The sequence below is a fragment of the Euphorbia lathyris genome, chromosome 6 (assembly GCF_963576675.1).
Source record: "Euphorbia lathyris chromosome 6, ddEupLath1.1, whole genome shotgun sequence".
Lineage (NCBI taxonomy): Eukaryota > Viridiplantae > Streptophyta > Magnoliopsida > Malpighiales > Euphorbiaceae > Euphorbia > Euphorbia lathyris.
In genome coordinates, this window is record NC_088915.1 from 76,017,116 (window position 1) to 76,039,990 (window position 22,875).

A 22,875-nucleotide genomic window follows, 5' to 3' on the forward strand; every position below is an offset into this window, starting at 1 on the left:
TTTTTACCAAATGAATCGTTTTTACCAAACGAATCAACTCGAAAGTTAAAACGACTCTTTTACCAAACAAATCCAACTGAACATCTAGCACGACTCTGTTTACTAACGGAACATTTTTACAAAACGAATCCAACTTAACAATTGACCTTGATAACAACTATGAAACACATTTTCCAGCTAAAAATTGTGAAGTAACAATTTAAGCGACAAAGCCTCAACTAAATAGCACTAATTTATCATTAATTTATCATTAGATGAAAAAAAACATATATACATTCATGTTGCATCTAAATCACTGCCTACAAAATTAAAACTTTCCATTGCATACAACATATAACAATAGCATGGTAGAATATAAGTAAAAACCCCATATAAGACCATTACAATTATTATCCATGAAAACATTGAGATAATAAATCTGCCAACACCACCAATTGTATCTTCAATAGCTGAAATTTAATAAACAACATCATTTTAACTGTAAGCAAGAATAATGAATCCAACAACACATCAAAGTAATCTTATGTCCTGTTAAAAAAATAGCATCCAATTTCAGCGTTGCAAAATAAATAACCACCATTTATACTATTCAATAGATATGAAAAAGAAAGGTTTAGCTTCAAATGATTCTCTTTCATTTTGGTCCTTCAAGAAAGGTTTAGCTTCAAATGATTCTCTTTCCCTCTCATCTTCTTTATGCAGATGATATGATGATATTCTGCAAAGCCTCGCTGGGAAACATGCGGTGCATTAAGGACTTGTTTGGGCTGTATGAATCCATGTCAGGTCAAGCAGTAAACTGGGACAAATCACAAGCTATTTTTGGGAACTTCATCCCCTCTTCACCGAAAATTCGGCTTGCAGATATTCTGGGCATCAAAATAGCGTCTCTTCCCATCATCTACCTCGGAGTTCCGCTGTTTCAAGGAGCTCCCAGACCCCGTCACTTGCAGCCTCTAATGGACAAATTTCTTAGCAGATTCAGTCTCTGGAGAGGACAATCTCTATCAACTGCAGGAAGGGTCACTCTCATCAAATCCTCTTTAACATGTGCCCTGGTGCACTCGTTCATGATCTACAAGTGGCCTAGTGGATTAATTAAGAGAATCAGCAAAGCCATTCGTAACTTCCTATGGACTGGAGATTGAGACAAACGGAAACTCATCACCGTTCCCTGGCAGATATGCTACTTACCTACTGGACATGGGGGGCTGGGCATAAAAGATCTCAAGCGGTTCAACTTGGCGCTGATTGCTAAACTTTGTTGGGGTGCAAGGTCATGGATTCACTCTTTCATTGCTTCGAAGCAGGTTCTTGGACAGCTCTGGCTTGGCCAAAGGACTCATTAACAGCTCAACCATCTGGTGCTCCTTGAAGTACATGTATGAAAATGTCAGGAATAATTCGTTCTGGTGGTTTGGGGAAGGATCCAATCGAACTTCTGGACAACAAGATGGATTGTTCCTCTTGTAGCGGATCAAATGAATATCCCAAGGAAATCACAGGTGAATCTCTTCAAACCACTGCATGAACTCAGAGATAATGGCAGTTGGGTTGATCTCAATCCCATCCCAATCCATATTCAAGATAATATCAAGAGGATTGACAGTTTTGGTGCCCACGACCGTTGCATCTGGCAGCCGGCTAAATCGGGGAACCTCTCTGTCAAAGAGGTGTACAATGATATGCATCAAGGAGAGCCGGTTAACTGGAGCAATTTGATTTGGAATTCATTCATCCCTCCGCGAAGAGCCTTCACTTGCTGGTTATTAATCCACGACAGACTAACGGTTCAGAGCAAGCTGCAAGCTCGTGGATTCTCCATGGCTCAACACTGCGAGCTCTGCAAAGAAAACGAAGAAAGCACAGAACACCTATTTTTCAACTGCAGAGTTTTTGCGAGTCTATGGAGGCTCATTTGTTGCGATAACCTGGTACGGTGCCCGTTATTTTCCTTGAATGAATTCTGCAATCAGATCAGATGCGCTCAGACCAGCAAGCGTCGCAGGCAGCGTTGGCTCATCTCGGCTGTCACCTGCGTTTGGTTTATCTGGTTTGTTCGAAACAAAGCAATCTTCGATGAGGACCTCCCTTCAATCCAAATGCTTAATTACAAGCTGCTGCATCTGATCAATGAATGCGCTGCTAATACAGCTGCACGATCACGACCCCCTCCTGCGCCAAGCTTTAAAATTGTACGCTGGCTGCCTCCTTCGGTTAACTGGTGCAAAATAAATACAGACGGTGCCTCGAGCCGCAATGGGAGTGCCGGTATTGGTGGAATTTTCAGAAACAGTAGAGGTTTTGTGCTTGGTTGTTTCGCATCCCCCTTGCAGAACTGCTCCGCACATATCGTTGAGCTGCACGCCATCATCATGGCAGTCGATGAGGCCTGGAATAGAAATTGGAGAAGCCTGTGGATTGAATCGGACTCCACATATGCAGTTAACCTCCTCAATAATATGTCCACTGATGTCCCTTGGCGAATCAGAAAAGTCTGGCATCTCTATCTTCAGAAGCTCTCCAGAATGAATTGGAAAGCATCCCATATTTTTCGTGAAGGAAATCAAGCGGCGGATCGACTTGCAAGCATCGGACAATCAGCTGATTCCGCGTTATGGTGGTCTTCTGCTCTGCCTCCCTGTCAGAGTTTCGCCTTTGATGACTTATGTAACGTAGCTCACGTTAGATTTCTATAACCTTACTGCTTTTCTTTTCTGTTTTTTCATTCTTTTTCCTCCCTCTGTATTCTTCTTCTTTTTTTTTAATAATATTCGGGTTGCAGGCTAAGCCGGGGTGACAACCTAATCGGGATGTTCGGGTTGCAGGCTAAGCCGGGGGTGACAACCTAATCGGGATGTCCGGACTGCCTGTGCGTCCCAATTTTCAGTTAAAAAAAACTAAATATAGCTAATACCACATTCTAGCTTGAGGGACCTGCACTCTCAGTTCGAAGAACTGATAGACATAAACTCTAGCAAAATCTCAGAAAATAAATAGTATGAACAGAAAACAAAACAAAGACGATTTACCCTTGAAAATCATCTTGCATGTATAGATACAATCCCTAAAAGATCTAAGTGAAACTCATTGAAACCATCCGAAATTAAGAGAAGACGTTTTTGAACTACCCAAAGCCAAAAAGGATAACCTGAAATTACCCGAAACCGTCTTGCCACAGATCGGAGTAGAATCCTTTTAAAGGAATAGGGAGTTTGTCTCACCGGAAGCCATACACGGAGCATAAAAATATCAACTCGTTCCTTGCTATTTCCGACCGAGAGAGAGAAGGGGAGAAAGAAGATCCATTTGATCCTCTTAATTTCCTTCATTTTCTAATGATTTCTTTCTATTTTCTCTTTTTTTTTATTATTATCTTTCCCCCCTTATACCTATACGAAATGAAGATATATTGAAATTATAAATTAGTGACACTTGGACAATCATGACATTATAAGTTAATAAATTAAGGACATCTAATATGCATTAAGACACTTGGAACATAAAAATGCACTTGTATCATGTAATTTATTTTTATTTTTAAAAATTATATTTATGCATTATTATATAAATATATCTCTTAACACTATTTCCATTTTCATCTAAAAATAATAAACTTATAGTATGATCAATTATTGAAACAAAAGCACGTTATTATTTATTTTTTTTAAAATTACCCCAAACTTTTGAATTTACACCTAAAAGCATAAAATAAATCTCTATACTTCATTTATGCTACCAAAATAGTTAATCAATTAGTCATCTATTAATATTGGGTATAAAGTCTATAAATTTTGAACACAAACGTGATAATTTTAATAATATTTTTTTTAGGTACGGACGTGACAGGCACGCTCCGCTTGGATTGGGCACGCTCTGCTTGAGTGAAAACACGCTCCGCGTGAATGAAGGAATGATCAAGAGAAAAGTCCAGCAACCAATTCACACTCCATTTGAAAAATCCACGCTCCGCGTGGATTCATTTTAAGGAACTTGCTCCTTACTCCAACTTCCTCCTTATTTATGCCACCTTTATTATTATCCCAATTTACCCCTAACCTTACCCTTTAATTGATTATGTAAGTTAGGTTTTTAGGTAATTTGCCCTTTAGGGGTTTGAGATGATATAAATTCATCTCTTTCTGTGTAATCTTTAACTTTTTTATCAATACAATTTATCATCTTCTTCAAGAAGCTTGTTAAGGTTTTAATCTTCAACAATGAGGATTTCATTATTCCTATGGATTTAGTCCATAAAACCGGGATCAACTCCTTCTAGTTTAGCTAGAGAAGAAATATCTTTGTTAGTTTATGATTAAAACTGACTCATCCCGAATTAATCTGTATCATTTGGTATCAGAGCCGATCGTTATCCTAACGGAGACTTCTCGATAATGATTCAACTGAGTTTTTCACAAGCCTTAAAGGAACGTCTTAAAGCCGAGACAAGGGAGATGGAGCTCCAAATGATGAGAAAGATCATCCGCCTGCCCTTAGGGCGGGCTTCCCACCCGCCTCAAGGGCAGGCGGGTAGTTCATCCGCTCGCCCTTAGGGTAGGCATGTGAAACTCCCGCCCCTTACAGGAGGCCAAATTCAGGGTTTATGGCTATACTTTTGGTCAGGTTCCCTTTAAGAGGCCTAGAATTGAAAAAAGCCAATACTGAGTTATCGAAACGTCTCATTGTTGTTTTGACGTTAAATTTGTATTTATCTATCAACATAAGTATTGAAATATTGTAAAGTAAATAAAAACGTAACTCAATTAGACAAATTACTAATTGGATTGGAGTAGATAATAACGGCAATGCTTAGGGTTTAGAGACAGACTTCAATTAGAGTAAATAAGAACTGATGTTATTGTATTGTTTTATCATTTTTCAGACTCCTGAGGTTGGAGGTAGTTTTGGACAACGATAGACTACCAAACGTGGTATCACTGCCTCTGCTCGGAGGAGCCGGGACACCGAGAGGCTGATGGCGGACACCTAGAGGGTGCATGTAGCACATCGTCAACACATTAGAGCTGATGATGAGGATGATGTCGCCATGAACGTGGATGGCTCAGATCATCCTACAGACGAGAGGATCCCACTTCATCAAGTGACAAGGGGGAGAGGTGGCTGTTTTGTTGCTACTAAGTCGTCATCCGGTAAATAATTTACATTCTTATTTTATTTTGTTATTTGCTTACTTTAGTTATTATTATTAGATTTCAATCGTTTAAATGTTATATGTGTAATATAATTTTAGGGAGTAGCAAACGCTATAGGCATACTGCAGATGAGGATTGGGTAGTGATGGAGCCGGTCCTGTTGATGGTTCTGTGCATAAAAGTTCGATCGCTTTTATCGACCTCCTTAACTAGAGAGTGAAAGTATTGCTGATCCTCTGACCCCTCATGCTACCCGACGTTGTCAGCAGTGTCAACATAACCAATGATAAGTGTCTTCCAAAACACGTGGATACTGTCAACACTGATCGGGGTACCCGAATCTACCGCTGCTCTAATCTCGCATGCACAATGGATCTTATGGGAGGTTCTCAACATACAACCACAATGTTCATACACTTCATCACTCAAATCTCTCATGCGCTCGTACTCATCATTGATCAACTTCAAACAGTGGTGGGACAGTTTACACGTCAAGTAGTTCAATGGAAATCTGGAGTTCAAGACTCCTCTACGGTGTTTTGACTCGTCAAGATAATTACTTGATAAGAAGAAAAACGTACTAAGAGTCAAAAATATATATTAATAAATGCAAATTAAATAACAACAGTGAAAAAATGGAATAATCGTATACCTTATCGTATTTAATTCGATTCAATTTCCTTGTGAACCTTCATCCAGACCGTATCAAGAGCTCCAGTGGAGGAATTAAGACATTGCTTTAATTGCGCATGTTCACTCTCCACTCTAGCGGTAGTTCTGTTGCCAAAATATAGGACATTCTTCGTCCATGCAACAGCGAACTTCTCCTTATGGATTAACCACATCTCAGCAACATAAGATACAACATGAGGTTGCCTACCCATCCTATCCTTCATTCGGCTCAAATTTTTCTGATATTCATCTATGATTGGGGATTCCAATATCTTTCTCAAATTTGCATTCTTGAATACCTTGGCATATTCCTTATCTTTGCCCATTAGTCTATAGACTTTATCTTCTACATCCTTATTTATATGCCAAGTACATAACAAGTGTGTTGTATCTAGAAAAACCTCTCTAATTGGCCTCATCAACCCTAACTCCCTATCAGTCACAGTAGCCATCAGGTTCACATCAAACCGATCAAATTTCTCAGCCTCTACATGACCCAACGATAGCTCAACTTAGCCTCATCTTTCATAATCACATAAGCTATCTTGAAGTTGTTATTACATGGATTCATCCAAACAATTTCGAAAAAATGGCATTTTGTACTTATTAGTTTTGTATGTTGAATCCATATATACTAGTGGTAGGTCCGTGATAATTCCACTGAATCTGGATGTTCCATAAACACATGCGTCAACACACCAGTATCTAGATCAGAAAGCGTCGAATGAACATACTTATTCTCGATAGCTAGATGGAAGAATTGACTAACCACGTCTTTACCCTTAAACCTATCATTCCTCAACTGATCCCTGCAATCATACACATGTTTTATTATTAGGGTGTCTGCTAGATTCTTTTCTTGAAGTGTCGCCGAAATAGCACACGACTTTGCTTAAGCTGAACTCGTGTCACGCACAATTGTTTTAGATGTGGGATTGAGACCGCTTATATGTTGATATCCCTCTAGATAAATAGCCAATGTAGGATTATGCATACCCTTTATCCCTTCCTTAACCAGGATACACCAACTGGAAAAGTCTTGCATTTATACGACGTTAAACTGGAATTTACAACCATGCGCTTTAGTCTTACTTTTCCTTCTTAAAGCCCCTTCAATACTTTTCATAAATCCTCTATACCGTTCACCACATGACCATCTCAAAAGTTTCTGCTTTCCTCCGGGTTTGTGCGAAGAAATAATAAGCTCGAAACCATGTTGAATCGCAATGTTGTTAGCTCATGCAATATCTTCGGAACTTGTCTGGAAAATCATGCCTAAAATGAAACGGCAACTGTAATCGATCCCATCACCAACCCAATCTTCTAATGGCACCTGGAAATAAATAAAATTCATAAAAATTGTTAAAAATGCACTTCAAACGCGTTAAAAAGTGTAATATATAACATAAAGTTAATTTCGGCCCCTTTTAAAAGGGGGGGGGGGGGTGGATCTCCCATTTGCCCTTAGGATAGGCAGGATTTTCTCCCGCCCAGGGAAAATGCATGAAAAAAAAATTAAAATTTTTTTCTTCCCCAAAACGTTAATTTCAGTAGTTCTCGGGTCGATTTGTTACCTCGTTTTTTAAATCGTCCATTTTTCAGAGTTCTCGGATCCATTTTTTTAGAATTTCAGTTTTGCTCGGGAAAGAGAGAGTTTCCATTTTTTGTTCAAAAATATGTAAAAGGCAAAAATGTCCAAAAGGGAGCGGTGATAAGTAAAAAGGGACATTATTTAGCAATACCCTAACTGTTTCTTATTTGAGGAAATTACATTGAACGTCATGTATCTGCATAATTTTACAATTAAAGAAATGCTTTTTTTGTCTTTTATCAATTAAATAACTTCTTTTAATCCTATTATCAAAACTGAACCATTTTATATTGCTTTTGTCAAATTCAATTGCGAAAATTACTATTAAATAATCTACTAATTCTTAAATATCTGTTTCCACTCCTTCTTTTCTTTTCTTTTCTGGTTCTCCTTCTTCTTTCCAATTTCGACTTTTCGACGCCATTCTTTTAGAGTTTTCTTCAGTTCTCGTGCTTCTCTATTTCTTGCCAATTTCTTCATTTTATGATTTTCAATTTAATTTTCATTATTGTTCCCAAAAAAAATATTCTAATTCATATTCATGTATCTGTATGAGCCACATTTAAATCTATTTTCTAAACATAAAACAATTGTTTTCCCAAACAAATTAAGTAATAATATTATTATGGTGGGTAAACTATTGTGAAAGCAAAACAACACTTTGAAAGAATTGGTCTGGAGAATCAGAGACTTCTTATGAAAAGAGTGAACCAATTCAGATTAGGGAAAAAAAGAAACAGTTTCGATACTTTGTTGGGAACCATTTCATGCTAAAATATGTTTAAAATTATTAAAAATTGACATAGTTAGAATATTTTTTCAAGTATGAGAAACTTGTAATAAGTTAAGCCATTCTTGTAACTAACCCTTCTTCTTTTCATGCGGAAGTGAACTAAATTTCATCTTCAACTTTTTGGAGGGCATAAACTATATGTGGCACATTCTTCTCATTTGGAAGAAAGTAATTTTTTAAAGTCTCTACATCAAGAAAATCATTTTTCGGAGAAACATGTGGTGTATTAAAAATATTTGAGAAATATAATATACAAAATAAAAATTATTTTAACAAATATTAATTTATTGATAAATTATTAAATATTAACTTTTTTATAAATTAATAAATATTATTTTATTAATAAATTAACAATTTAGTAAAATAATAATTTTTCAAGTTCTAAAAGATATTTATTTATAAAAGGTTAACTGTATTTGAATTAATAACTGAATTTATAATTTTACTTCTAGACTAATAAAAAAATCTATAAATAAAATTGGTTATACTAGTTGACTTCTTTAATAATATACAATGATATGTTATTTTTTTTAAATTAAAGACGAGGAAAGGAAAGGCAAAAGACGGAAATCCCAACTATGTTGGCACCCCCGAACGAACCACCCAACCAGACCCGATATTATTAATGAGAAGCAAAAATTACAATGATTTAACAAAACCTGTAGGCCAAACGGCCAATAGCATTATCATTAATTAAAGCTAAACAAAAAGCCGGAGCAGAATCCCACCAAACCATCTCATCACAAGTTCGACCAAAATTAGCAATCTTATCTGCGACTTGGTTTCCTTCCCGAAATACGTGAGAGGCGACCAAACTCATTGTTTCTAGAGCCCGTAAACAATTGTCCCAATCCTGATGAAGCTGCCAAGGAATGTTGCCTGTTCTGTTCCGAAGAAAGTGAACTACAGAAGTTGAGTCGCTCTCCAGCCAAAGTTTATTCCAGTTCCTGCTGCGGGCTTGTGTAATAGCAGTCATGGCTGCTTTTAACTCGGCAATGTGCGCAAACTGAGTTTTAAACGATAAAGCAAACGAACCAACCGCATGACCCGTATCAGTACGGAAAACACCTCCGCAGCCAGCCACCTCTGAACCCGCCAAGAAAGATCCATCTGTGTTCACCTTCCACCACCCTTTAGGCGGTCTCTGCCAGCGCACTAGGATGATATACGACACTGCACCTAATCGCGGCTTCAAGGCAAGGGAAGATAGAACTTGAAGTTCAACCTGTGAATTCCAAACTGTCCCTTTCCCCAGAAAATCAGAACCTCTAATACAGGCCCATAGTAACCGAAGTGATTGATGTATATTCGGAGGCTCCTCTTCAAAGATACACCCATTTCTAGCTCTCCAAAGAACCCATAATCCATGAACTATTGCGCTGTGCCAAAGGAATTGTATCTGTGTGCTAAAGCGGGCCGTCAGGGTTTGAGCAAGAAAATCATGAACGGATTGTTCTGTGTTCAATCTATGGCCAAACAAGCCCTCAACACCTCTCCATATTTGCCTAGCAAACTCGCAGGTAAGCAGCAGATGATCAAGACTTTCCTCGTGGGACTTGCAAAGGCAGCACATGGAAGCCATGGAGATACCGCAGGACTGCAGCAGCTTCTGAGTCGACAGTCTGCCCCAGGACGCTCTCCAGGCTATCATTGAGTGCGAGGGGGGAATATAAGCTTTCCAGATTCGATTTGCGAAATGCCTGGTAGGTGATGGTGAAAGCCATTTATAGAACAGGGAAACCGTGAAGAAACCATTCGTAGCAGGCTTCCAAAAGCACAAGTCCGTGGTCCGACCACCTGGGGAAACCGCGAGAACAGCAGCTCTAATATCAGGCGATAAATCTGGGATTTCCCAAACTCCGTTAATTCTGTACTCATTAATCCTTTCCAAATGCCTATCTCGCACCGCCCCGATCCAAGTTAAGCCTATCTTCTAACGTTGGTCTGATCCACTCCGAATTCCAAAAGCTGAGCGTGGAATTCTCTCCTATCAGCCAGAAGCTATGATCCCGAAGCGTCTGATAGGAGGTTTTAATAGAAATCCAAACCGAGGACAGAGATATACATCTCCTTGCCAACCCCGCTGTGTTGAGGAAGCGAGATCTTAGAAGAGAGAAGCAAAGACTTGTATCAGCTATGACTCCCCAGGCAATTTTCCCAGATAAGGCTGTATTCCAACGCGCCAAATTTTTTATTCCCAAACCGCCTTGAACCATCGGCATTGTGCAAACCCGCCAAAAATAAAATAGTAAAATGATATGATATTACATTAAGTAAACTATAAAGTTTTTCTTTTATATAACTGGGCCTAGAAGAGGTTGATGAACCAAATGATCCCAACAAGATTGGCATCAAAATGGAACCACAACCAAAATAGGTCCGAAAATATATTAATAGAAGGAGAGTACAACGTACTAGAGGCGGATCCAGCCTAGACCCCGGGGGGCCGAAGCCCCCTCGGCCATCGGCTCCGCCCTTGAGTACCGTTATTTTTGTCCCGCGTAGCCCCCCTAAATATTAGTATATATTTAACCTATGTAGTAATATCTTAGAAGTTTAAAGTAGTTGAGTTGGTTAAGAGTTTTGTTTTAAGGTGAGAGGTCATAGGTTCAAACCATACCAAGCTTATTTTTTGTTTTATATGAAGTTATTTTTATTATATCTCTTTTTTTAAGAATTTATTACCTCTTTTCTATAAAACACATCAATTTTCTATATAAAAAAATCAATTTCTTACTTTTGAGATTCAATTAACTTAATTTCTAAATTAAATTTTATGAAAATTATAAAAAAATTATAGCTAAAACAATAAAGTTTAAGTGTGCTAGAAGAAAGGTAAAAAAAATTGTCCAGCCCTAACAGGCTGGACTTCGAAAAATTAAAAATCGGACTAAAATTAGCCCCCTCGGACGTCGATTCCTGGATCCGCCACTGCAACGTAGAGTTAAAAAAATCAAAAAATGCTCATTTCCGAGTAGTCATTCGAAATAAAGAAATTACAAAAAAAAAGAACGAAAACCACCATAGTAAGGAATTGTTCTGTTGTCCAACGCATGCCAAAGCATCAGCAACGCCATTACCTTCACGGAATATACGAGAAACAAAAAGGGTCATGGACGAAACCTCATTCAATCACTAAATAATTTATTAAAAATAATAAATTCATTAATAATAATATTTTATATTGAAATATTAATTTGGTTACACAAATTTAGAGGGCGTTTGATTACCTAGTTTTCACATTCTATTTCTCTTTTGAATTTTAAGAACAATGGGATGATAAAAATACCTTTGAAAGTAGAATTGATGCGCATATGTGACGATATGAGTTCAAATAGGATGAATTTCATCCACATCATACATACAATTTAAACAGATTAGTTTATAGTTATTTTACTCATTATATAATTGTCATACTCGATATTTCAAACATTAATTACGTATAAATTATTTATTTTATTACTCACACGGTTACAAACAATATGTTAAAATGTTAATATTTAAGTTTGTTAGGTACAAGTTAAACACACACAAAAAATGTTTAAAACATTAAATATGATATTAAAATAGTTATAACAATTTGTCAAAGTACATGAAATTGATTCCACTGATAAATAAGTTTATTTTATTTTAATATAACAATGAAAGTAACTGTGGGAATAAAATTATTAAAATGGTAACATTTGATAATTAGAAATAAATTTATATTTTCTAAATAACATTTCACACACTAAATATATTTTTCCCTTTCACTATCCAAACACCCGCTCAATACTTTCATCTTAAATTAATGGGTCTCACACATTATAATATTATATTTTTTTACTTTAATCTAATTTTTTAATTTTTTAATTTTTTTATTTTTTTAATTTTTTTTTTTTGGTAAGAAGGGAAGAAAAAAACAAACAAACAAAAACCTAACCCGTGATCAGTCTAGGAAGACTGACCCCAATCCTATCCTCAAGAAGAGAAGGTAACAGAAAAGAAGGAGGAACGGAAAGGGTAGAAACACCTAACATCCCCCCATGCCCAGCAGCTGCCAAGCGATCCGCCACGCGATTTTGCTCCCTATAAATATGGGAGAAGGTAAGAGAATCGAAGGCAGGACGAAACCTCAAGATGGCTTTAATGAGATTCTGACTCTTAAGACAAACAGCCTGTCTATCCGAAATCCTGTTGATAGCCTCCAAATTGTCAGACTCCACCGAAAGTCTTTTAACACCCATGTGAATGGCGAGTTTAATGCCAGACAAGATCCCCCAGAGCTCTGCAGTAAAGGAGGAGCCCGTACCTAAGTTATGGGTAAACCCAGCCAGCCAGGCGCCACCAGCATCCCGAAGAACTCCACCAGCAGCAATTCTGCCATTACTAAGGCAGGAGCCATCCGTATTCAACTTGACAACCCCTTCCCTGGGCTTCCTCCAACCAACTAACTGGACCTCTTTAACCGGGGAGGGGTGAACCAGGGGCTCTCCTTCAAAACTCTTTGTAATAACAGAGAGTTTTTTCGAGAAGTAAAACTGGAGGTCAGGAATAAAGACAGTCTTCTCAGCAAATAACTCTTCATTCCTCCATTTCCACATTTGGTGACAAATAATAGCGAAGAGAATAGCCCCGTGCTCCATACTGGCCAACAAATTCCCATTAACGCCTTCAGAGAACCAGTCAATATCAGAGAACCCCATAAAGGAAGGAAGGATGTGGTGAGGAAGGACCCCTTCCCAAACCTTTCTACTATTCGGGCAATCCCTCAAAGCATGGCACAATGTTTCCACATGGCCGCTGCATCTGCTACAGGCACCAGATATAGCCAAGTGCCTTCTGTGTCTATCTGCATTCGTGAGGAGCCTGTCTTTGACTCCCAGCCATAGGAAACTCCTAATGCGGTATGGGACTTTGAGGGCCCAAATGGACTTCCAAATTTCCAAAGGAGGATCAGCCCTATTAGGGGTAAAAGCTTCATAGGCCGATTTGCAAGAATAAGAACCATTATTAGTCAAGGCCCAGCAGTGTCTGTCCTTATCCTCCTCCTGATTACTAATCTTCACACCTCTAATATTAAGGAGGGTCTCCAGGCTAAGAAAGGAGTCGAACTTAGACCAGATCCAGTCTCCCTCCGAGTCCACCACATCAGCAATTCTCCAGGAGAGGAGATCATTCGGCGGAGGGGCGATGCACACCTCAATCAACGGTTTGTCACCAATCCAGGTGTCATACCAGAAACTAATGGATCTCCCATTACCCACCTCCAAGCCAATCCCCGTACAGAACTCAGCAAAAACAGCACTAAGCCCTTTCCAGAGGAAGGAACAGCTGACAACCCTCTCCTTCGGGCCACCAAAGATTCTATCTTTCCTATACTTGCCGCACAGAAGACGAACCCAAAGGGAGGAGGGGGATTGCCACATTCTCCAAAGAAGCTTCATTAACAGGACTTTATTATTGTCCTTAGCTTGCCTTATACCAAGACCCCCCCTGCTCTTAGGCTGGCAGGCTTCCTTCCAAGGGACCAGGTGAATCTTCCTCCCATCCCCAGACTCTCCCCACAGAAAACGCCGATTAATTTTATCAAGGTCGTTAAGGACCGGCTTAGGGAGCTTACAGGCTTGCATGATGTGATTTGGAGCAGCGCAGTTGATAGACTGGATTAAAGTAAGGCGACCTGCAAGGGAAAGAGAATTAGCTTTCCAGCTAGCACACAAACCGTTAGATTTGTCCAAAATGTCTTTAAAAGAGGCTTTGGACACCCTGTCACTATGAAGAGGGACCCCAAGGTATTTCCCAAACGATTGAGTCAGGGGAATGCCAGACATCTCACTCAGTCTTCTACACAAGCTATTATCCATATTCTTGGAACAAAGCATACGGGATTTATGGATGTTAATCTTCTGGCCAGAAGCCTCACAAAAGCAGTCGAGGATATCCATCACAGCCTTAATTTGTTCCTCATTACCCTCCACAAAAAGCATGACATCATCAGCAAAGAGTAAATGGGTAACAGGGGGGCAATGTCTGTTGATGGAAACAGGGTGGAGAGTCCCTTTGCTCACCGCCTCTTGGATCAGGTGAGACAATCTTTCCATGGCAATAACAAAAAGGAAGGGGCTCATAGGATCCCCTTGACGAATACCCCTGGATGGAGAGAACTCATCCGACATATCCCCATTGATCATAACCTGGAAAACAGGAGAGGAGATACACTTTCCAATCAAATTCCTCCAGTTCTCCGGGATACCAGCTTTGGCTAAACTATCCAGAAGAAAGCTCCAGTTCAACCTATCATAGGCTTTCTCCAGATCCAGCTTGAGAGCCACGATCCCTTTCTTGCCTTTCTTAATCTTCATAGAATGGACAACCTCCTGGGCAATAACAACGTTATCCATCAATTGTCTTCCAGGAACAAAGCTCCCTTGATTTTGGCTGATAATATCCGGAAGGATCTTCCGGATTCTATTAGCCACAATCTTAGTAATAGCTTTATACAAGACATTACAAAGACTGATGGGTCTCATCTGGAGAAAGGAAGAAGGCTTGGCAACCTTAGGAATCAAGACAAGGAGGGTTTTATTAACCAAACTGATATCGTTCGAACCACCAAAGACACCTAACACAAAGCTGTATATACCCTCTTTAACAGTGTCCCAGTGTTTATGATAGAAACTAGCGGGGATACCATCAATACCAGGAGCCTTAGTGGAACCGATGCTGGAGAAGGCCAGATCAATCTCTTTAAGCTCAATGGGATGGAAAGCATTATTAATAGCATCCTCCCCCAAACGAGGAAAGGAAATGCCAGAGTGGGCACTCACTAGGTCCACAGCTTCCTCTCTGAACAGGTCCTTGTAGAAATCAAGGGCAAGGCGCCGAATGTCCTCCTCCTCAAAAATCCACTCACCACTGGCGTCTTTAATAGCCTCGATCCTATTTCGATGTCTCCTAATGATCGTTGAGAGGTGGAAAAACCTGGTATTCTGGTCCCCGTCTTGAATCCAAGCCTTCCTAGATTTCTGGAACCACAGAAGCTCTTCCTGCCTAAGCACAGCTTCCAACTCGTTCTGAAGAGCTCTTAGGTGACCATTCAGGCTATGATCAAAATGAACCTCCAAGCAACGCTGAACACCTTCCATTCTCCTCAAGAGTTTGTTCTTCCTCCTGATAATATGACCAAAAGTATTTTTATTCCAAACAGCCACATTCCTCCTGAATTCCTCAGTAGCGAGGAGAACATCAGAGTGGGGATGCCAATTGCTTTTAACGAAATCCTTAAACTCGGGGTGAGACTCCCAAGCCACCAGATACCTAAAAGGTCTATTACCTTTCAGCCGATTTCCTTTGACCAAATTAATGAGGATAGGGCAATGGTCTGAGTGACGGAAAGGGAGATTAAGTACCTTGACCTCAGAAAACCTATAAATCGCTGCAACATTAGCGTACACCTTATCCAACCTAACAAACACACTATTCCTTTTCCAGGTAAATTTGTGGCCAGCAGCACCCAGGTCCGAAAGCCCGCACATATCCATACTTTGCTTATGATTAAGACACCGGTTCACATAATGATTACCCCCTCCTCTCTGATCACTCAAGAGGACAATGTCATTAAAATCCCCGGCAACCAACCACGCCTCCACCATGTTAGAGCTAAAAGAATGAAGGATCTCCCACAGCCTTCTTCGGTTAGTCGAAACAGGATCAGCATAGACGAAGGTAATAAAGAAGGGTTTATTACCCGGGTAACACACCTTACTATGGATGAATTGACTGTCCATAGTAACAATATCAATATTGACTTGACCTGGCTTCTAAAAGAGCCAAATCCCCCATGCCCGGCCAGTAGCCTCCGACCTGACGCAATTCCAATTCTTAAACTTTCTAACCACCTCATCTGCTTTGGCTCCACTAACCTTGGTCTCAAGAAGGACAAAGCAGGAAGGGTTAAACTGTTTAATGAGATCATTGACATGAATGCGGGTAGCCTTGCTCGCCGCACCTCTAACATTCCAAACGAAGAAGTCCATCAGAGGGGGAGACTACAGACGCAGGCCCAAACCCTAGATCAGGTATTTGTTTGGGGCTCCGGAGAGCCTAGAGGCGGTCCCAAAAGGACCCCTTTTATCCAAAGAATTCAAACCATGAAGGTTCTTTTTAGGTTTCCCTTTGGGATTCTTCATGTTTAACTTACTCACTCCTATAGTCTTACCAATAGGAGCATCAACAGGAGGATGTAGAGTACTCGCCTCCCTACTCAAACCCTTCCCAGCTGACAGGATAGACTGGGGAATCTCTTTGCCTTTAGCAGAAGCATTAGAGACAAAGAGAGGATTAATAGAATTACCCAGACTAGAGGCATGCTCTACCGACTCCAGACCAGGCATGCTTAAATCAATCTGCTTATCAGAAGGATCCGAGTCTTGATCTTCCTCCATAGACAAAACACCGAACCTTGACTCGGAACCCGAAGCTGAGTCCACTCCAGTCTCAATCCCCTTCTTAATATCCGGGGGTCTGACCTTGATCTCAGGAGCAATCTGGAGAGTAGTCATCTTCGTACTGATATCTGGTGAATGATTAGCATTAACATTAGCCCGTGGCTTCCTTCTCACTGGCCTCTTGGCAAGCATCCATGGGCCAAAGCTCCTTACTTCCCCTTGACTCTTCTCAGCTTCGCCTATAATAGGTTGCACCAACTCCTCCACGTCCTTCCTCCTCTTAGGACAACCCTCAAGGGTATGGCCAAACATACCACATTCATAGCAGATGTTGTGTATACCTTCATATTCAATATGATAGACCTTGTTTTGAGTACAGAACTGAGAAAGAAGAGGCTTAGCGAGATCAATATCGATACAGACCCTGGCAAACTTGCCTCTCACTGCCCCAATGGTAGTCTTATCAACATGGTGGACTTTCCCAACAAGGCTACCAATCTTGTTCAGGAACCTATCACTGTAGTATTCAAGAGGTAGGCCCGGGAACCTAACCCAAGTAAGGATCCTGTTAACAGAGCAATCATGGGGATCAAAATTTGGGACCCAAGGTCTCAGAGCCAACACATGATTGGAGATAATATACGGACCACCATTCACAACAGCATTGAAAATCCTCAGCCCTTGTGAATTTAATGACATAATAGTCATTTTCAAGGTCTGTGATAGTAACCTTTCCTTTCTTTGCCCATTGAGCCTGGATCCTCTGGGCAAAATAATTGAAACTGATCCTTTTCCCCAACACAGTGACGATTAACGCCAATTTTCACTTCGATCTCATGACCCGCTTGTCATCTGAGGACAGCCGGATCCTAGGACACAGCGGGTTATCAGGCTCTCCATCCTCAGAATCGGAATCAGAGAGAAAATCCCCGGAATCATTCTCAAAAGCATCCACCTCCATCATGGGATCCTCCTCTGACACCCCTAGCAACTTATCCCTCCAGGAGGGGCCTCCCAAATCCACGGAAACTTCCACTTGAGCGGCTTGCGTAGTCTGTGCGGCTTGCGCGGCCAGCACGGCCTGCGCGGCCTGCGCGGCCAACGAAAGTCGCACGGCATGCTCATCCTGCTGGGGAGAGACGGTCGGTACTCCCTGTGGCCCAAGCACCGGAAGCGGCCCTCTAACTCCGGAATCATACGCGCGTCCCTCCGCGAAAAACGAGTCCAAGGCCGCGGCCGCGGCACCAACACCTTCCAGCCCCCGATCGGCCGCCGCATCCCTAGAAGCCCCCAACGGCACCGACGCACCCCTAGCACCCCCCGTCGAAACCGCCGAATCTGCCTCCCCACCATCCACCCACTCCGATCTACTCCTATCCCTCGACCGATCCCTCCGAATCCCGCTGCTCCGCCTCCTTCCCCGAGGAGATCCCTCGGATCTCCCATCATCCGCCGCCGCCCACGCCTCATCGATCTCGGAGCCATTGCCCCGCCCACGCCCCGCCACCACCAGATCCGACACAGGCCAGCCGCCTGCCTTCACCGACCCATCCCCCTTAACCTTCACGATCGCCTTGGTCATCGCCGAGAGAGAGAGAGAGAGAGATTTACTTTTCTTAAATTCTACTATTAGTTATAGTTAATATTTATAATATTGTTATTATATATTAATTAAAAAATATTTATTATCCTTCCGAAAAAATTGTTTCAAAAAAAAGTTATTTTTCCAAAATAAATATTTATTATTATATATTAATTTTTTACTATATGGTATTTTAAAAAAATATATTAAAAAATCATAAATATTTATTAATTTTTTTTACCATTTGAAAACCAGTTGCTAAAATAAATTAGGGATAAGTACAAAAAAATGCCTGTGGTATACGCGTTTTGCGAACTTGAACTTGTTGTATTTTTTTTTTCAAACAGAGGTACGTGTTACACGCCGTTAGCAAACAGAGGTAAAATTGACTAACGGTGTTAAAATTCAAAGAGAAAAGAGTTAATTTGGTCCTTATATTTATTTATTTTATAACTTAACCCCCCTAATTATCTAATTATCACAAATAAACCCCAAAATCAAAAATAAAAATAAAAAATACTTTCTTCTTCTTCTTCTTCCTCTTCCATTAATTTATTCTTCTTCTTCTTCTTCTTCTTCTTCTTTTTCTTCTTCCATTAATTTCTTCTTCTTATTCTTCTTCTTCCATTAATAAGGAGAATAAAATATTTTTCTCTCTCTCTCTCTTCCTTCTCTCTCCTTCTTCCATGGTTCTTCTTCTTCTTCTTCTTCCATTAATTTCTTCTTCTTTTCTTCTTCTTCTTCCATTAATAAGGAGAATAAAATATTTTCTCTCTCTCTTCCTTCTCTCTCCTTCTTCCATGGTTCTTCGTTTTCTTCTTCTTCTTCTTCTTCTTCTTCTTCTTCTTCTTCTTCCTCTCTCTCTTCTCTTCTTCTATTTTTTCTTTTTTTTTCGATTCCAGATTTTCGAAATCGGAAAAATTCCAGATTTCCAAAATTGAAAATCTAGAAATTTCCAGGAATCTGGAAATTCCAGATTTCCTTCCTGAAATTTCCAGAAATCTGGAATTTCCAGATTTCGGAACTTAAAAAAATAGAAGAAAGAGAGGAAGGAGAAGAGAAGAGAGAGAGGAAGAACAAGAAGAAGAAGAAATTAATGGAAGAAGAAGAAGAAGAAGAAGAAGGTATTTTTTATTTTTATTTTTTATTTTGGGGTTTATTTGTGGTAATTAGATACTTAGGGGGGTTAATTTATAAAATAAATAAATATAAGGACCAAATTAACTCTTTTCTCTTTGAATTTTTAACACCGTTAGTCAATTTTGCCTCTGTTTGCTAACGGCGTGTAACACGTACCTCTGTTTGCAAAAAAAAAAAATACCACAGGTTCGAGTTCGCAAAACGCGTATACCACAGGCATTTTTTTGTACTTATCCCAATAAATTATGAGTATTTACAAAAAAAAAATAAATTACGAGTTCACAAAACTACCAATTGCTAAAGTAAATATTTATAATGGTATGTTTGATTTTAAAATTGTGTACAATAGAATGTTATTATTTGATTTTAAAATTGATTTTATCAATTTGATTTTAACATTGTGTATAGCTGGGTCCACAATAAGGGGCAGTTTTCTGCCTTTGCTTTGTTGGACACGCCAACTTCTCATGATGAAGACCATGCATTTATCATTGATCAACACGCATTTATCATTGTGTATAGCTGTCTTTTAACTTCTTTTTATTACTTTACTTCAATGCTTTCCTGTGCTGGCCCATATGTTTAATGCCCTTTGCACTCCACGCCTCCTCAAGCAACTGTTGCAAATAAACTATACTATAAAGTCCTTACTCTAACTCACTCTCTCTTCTAACTCCTCTAACTCACTCTCAATTTCTTTTTCCTTGCAACTTTTTTGTGCTCTCCCTCTTTCAGGTGCATTTTTTCTCATTTCCTTTTTTTATTGGTTATCCTTTCCTTGAGTGCATGATATTAGTAGGTAATGTGTGAAAATTAAATGTTTAAAATTTGTTCTATCTTCTATTCTTTTATTTTATATTTTATATTTTCAATCTGTTTTTTTTTTCTTCAGAATGGAACCTGTTGCTAAACATTTATTCATCACGGATGATGAGACTGACATGTTATACACCAGTAAAGTAAGAGAAGGACTACTTCCGGTAACTGAAGATTGGATTAACCCAGATTGTATTACAGCTACTAGAACACAAAAGGGATTCGGTAAAATAATTTTATTTTCAATCTCTTAATTATATTACTTTTTTACTTTATATTATTAATTATTAACTAATTAAATTTGACAATTATTAATTATTAACTAATTCAATTTTGTTAAATACAGACTGTGTTGCGAATAGTTATGCTTCCATAATGGAAGCAACTATTTGCCTAGAAACTCGAAAATGGGACACTTATTTTCAAGCTGACAATACTTTCTCCATTAACCCAGACTTTATTACCAATAATGCTTGGAACATCCTACAAAGACCAGATGAAAATGTGCTTGATGATATTCTCACACGTTGTAAGAAAATTTTTGTAAAAATTGGTGATGGTAGGGTGGCAGTTCTCAAAAATTGGGAAAGGATTTCACATGATGATATTCCAATGAATTTAGATGTACCACAGATATGCTGCTTTAATGTAACTTCGACTAAAGACTGCAAAGCCCTTATTTACTCGTAATAGGCTCCACATTCTCAATAAGAAAAAAGACAAAGTACTTTGAGAGACGCGTAGAGCGGGCGGATACGGAAAGCAGCATGCAGTGGTAGCCTACGAGTGGGGTGAGGAGTTTGGAGAGAGCGGGTTTCGAAGAATCTTTGAGGACTCGATTAACTAGTTGATTAGGCTTAATTTTGAATTTATAGATGAATCAATGTTAGGAATGGATCAAGGAGCTTCATCTAGTGGAGGCCAATAAGTGCTATTACTTTTTAATTTATTATTATGTTACTTGCTTTTAATAGTCATTTTTATTATACCTTTGGTCGGAATTAATGATGTCAGTTCAAGTGGCCAAAATTCGAATATTTGTATATTCCGACAATCACAACGAATTTGAGGATAAAAATTAGTGCGAATAGATTTATGATAATATAACGAGTTTAACGCTATATTCGGTCTAAAATAACTATTCCGGTCAACAGATAAAAATAAGTCTCAGGAAAGTATTTGGTTTAAAATTAGTTTTAAACTATGTGTTTGTGAATACGGTTGGTTCTAATTGTTATTTAAAATATTTGAATACTCTTGATTTGGATTTGGAAAATGAATTTGACTATTTTATACGAATTGTTTTTGGATTGGATTGAGGCATTTATCATTGATCAACAGGCATTTATCATTGTGTATAGCTCTCTTTTAACTTCTTTTTATTACTTTACTTCAATGCTTTCCTGTGCTGGCCCACATGTTTAATGCCCTTTGCACTCCACACCTCATCAAGCAGATGTTGCAAATAAACTATACTATAAAGTCCTTACTCTAACTCACTCTCTCTTCTAACTCTTCTAACTCACTCTCAATTTCTTTTTCCTTGCAACTTTTTTGTGCTCTCCCTCTTTCAGGTACATTTTTTCTCATTTCCTTTTTTTTATTGGTTATCCTTTCCTTGAGTGCATGATATTAGTAGGTAATGTGTGAAAATTAAATGTTTAAAATTTGTTCTATCTTCTATTCTTTTATTTTATATTTAATATTTTCAATCTTTTTTTTTTCAGAATGGAACCTGTTGCTAAACATTTATTCATCACTCATGATGAGACTGACATGTTATACACCAGTAAAGTAAGAGAATGACTACTTCCGGTAACTGAAGATTGGATTAACCCAGACTTTATTACAGCTACTAGAACATAAAAAGGATTCGGTAAAATAATTTTATTTTTAATCTCTTAATTATATTACTTTTTTACTTTAATCTAATTTTTTATTAATAGTTATAATATTCTTATTATATATTAATTAAAAAATATTTATTATTGTTCCGAAAAATTTGTTTCAAGAAAAAATTATTCTTCCAAATAAATATTTATTATTATATATTAATTTTTTACTATATTGTGTTTTAAAAAATATACTAGAAAATAATAAATATTTATTAATTTTTTCTTACCATTTGAAAACCAGTTACTAAAATAAATTATGAGTATTTACCAAAAAAAAAAAAATTACGAGTTCACAAAACTAACAATTGCTAAAGTAAATATTTATAATGGTATGTTTGATTTTAAAATTGTGTACAATACAATGTTATTATTTGATTTTAAAATTGATTTTATCAATTTGATTTTAACATTGTATATAACTGGGTCCAAAATGATGGGCAGTTTTCTGCCTTTGCTTTGTTGCACACGCCAACTTCTCATGATAAAGACCATGCATTTATCATTGTGTATAACTGTCTTTTAACTTCTTTTTATTACTTTACTTCAATGCTTTCATGTGATGGCCCACATGTTTAATGCCCTTTGCACTCCACGCCTCATCAAGCAGCTGTTGCAAATAAACTATACTATAACGTCCTTACTCTAACTCACTCTTTCTTCTAACTCTTCTAACTCACTCTCAAGTTCTTTTTCCTTGCAACTTTTTTGTGCTCTCCCTCCTTGAGTGCATGATATTAGTAGGTAATGTGTGAAAATTAAATATTTAAAATTTATTCTATCTTCTATTATTTTATTTTATATTTT

General features: G+C 38.5%; 1 long non-coding RNA gene across 1 annotated transcript; it reads right to left on the reverse strand.

Moving 5' to 3' along the window:
* Positions 1-419: 419 nt before the first annotated feature.
* Positions 420-3,369, reverse strand: LOC136232085 (uncharacterized). Its single transcript, XR_010690295.1, has 2 exons — positions 3,162-3,369; positions 420-2,870 (listed from the first exon to the last, which is right to left on the reverse strand). It is a non-coding gene; the product is annotated as an uncharacterized lncRNA (long non-coding RNA).
* Between the last annotated feature and the right edge of the window lie 19,506 nt (positions 3,370-22,875).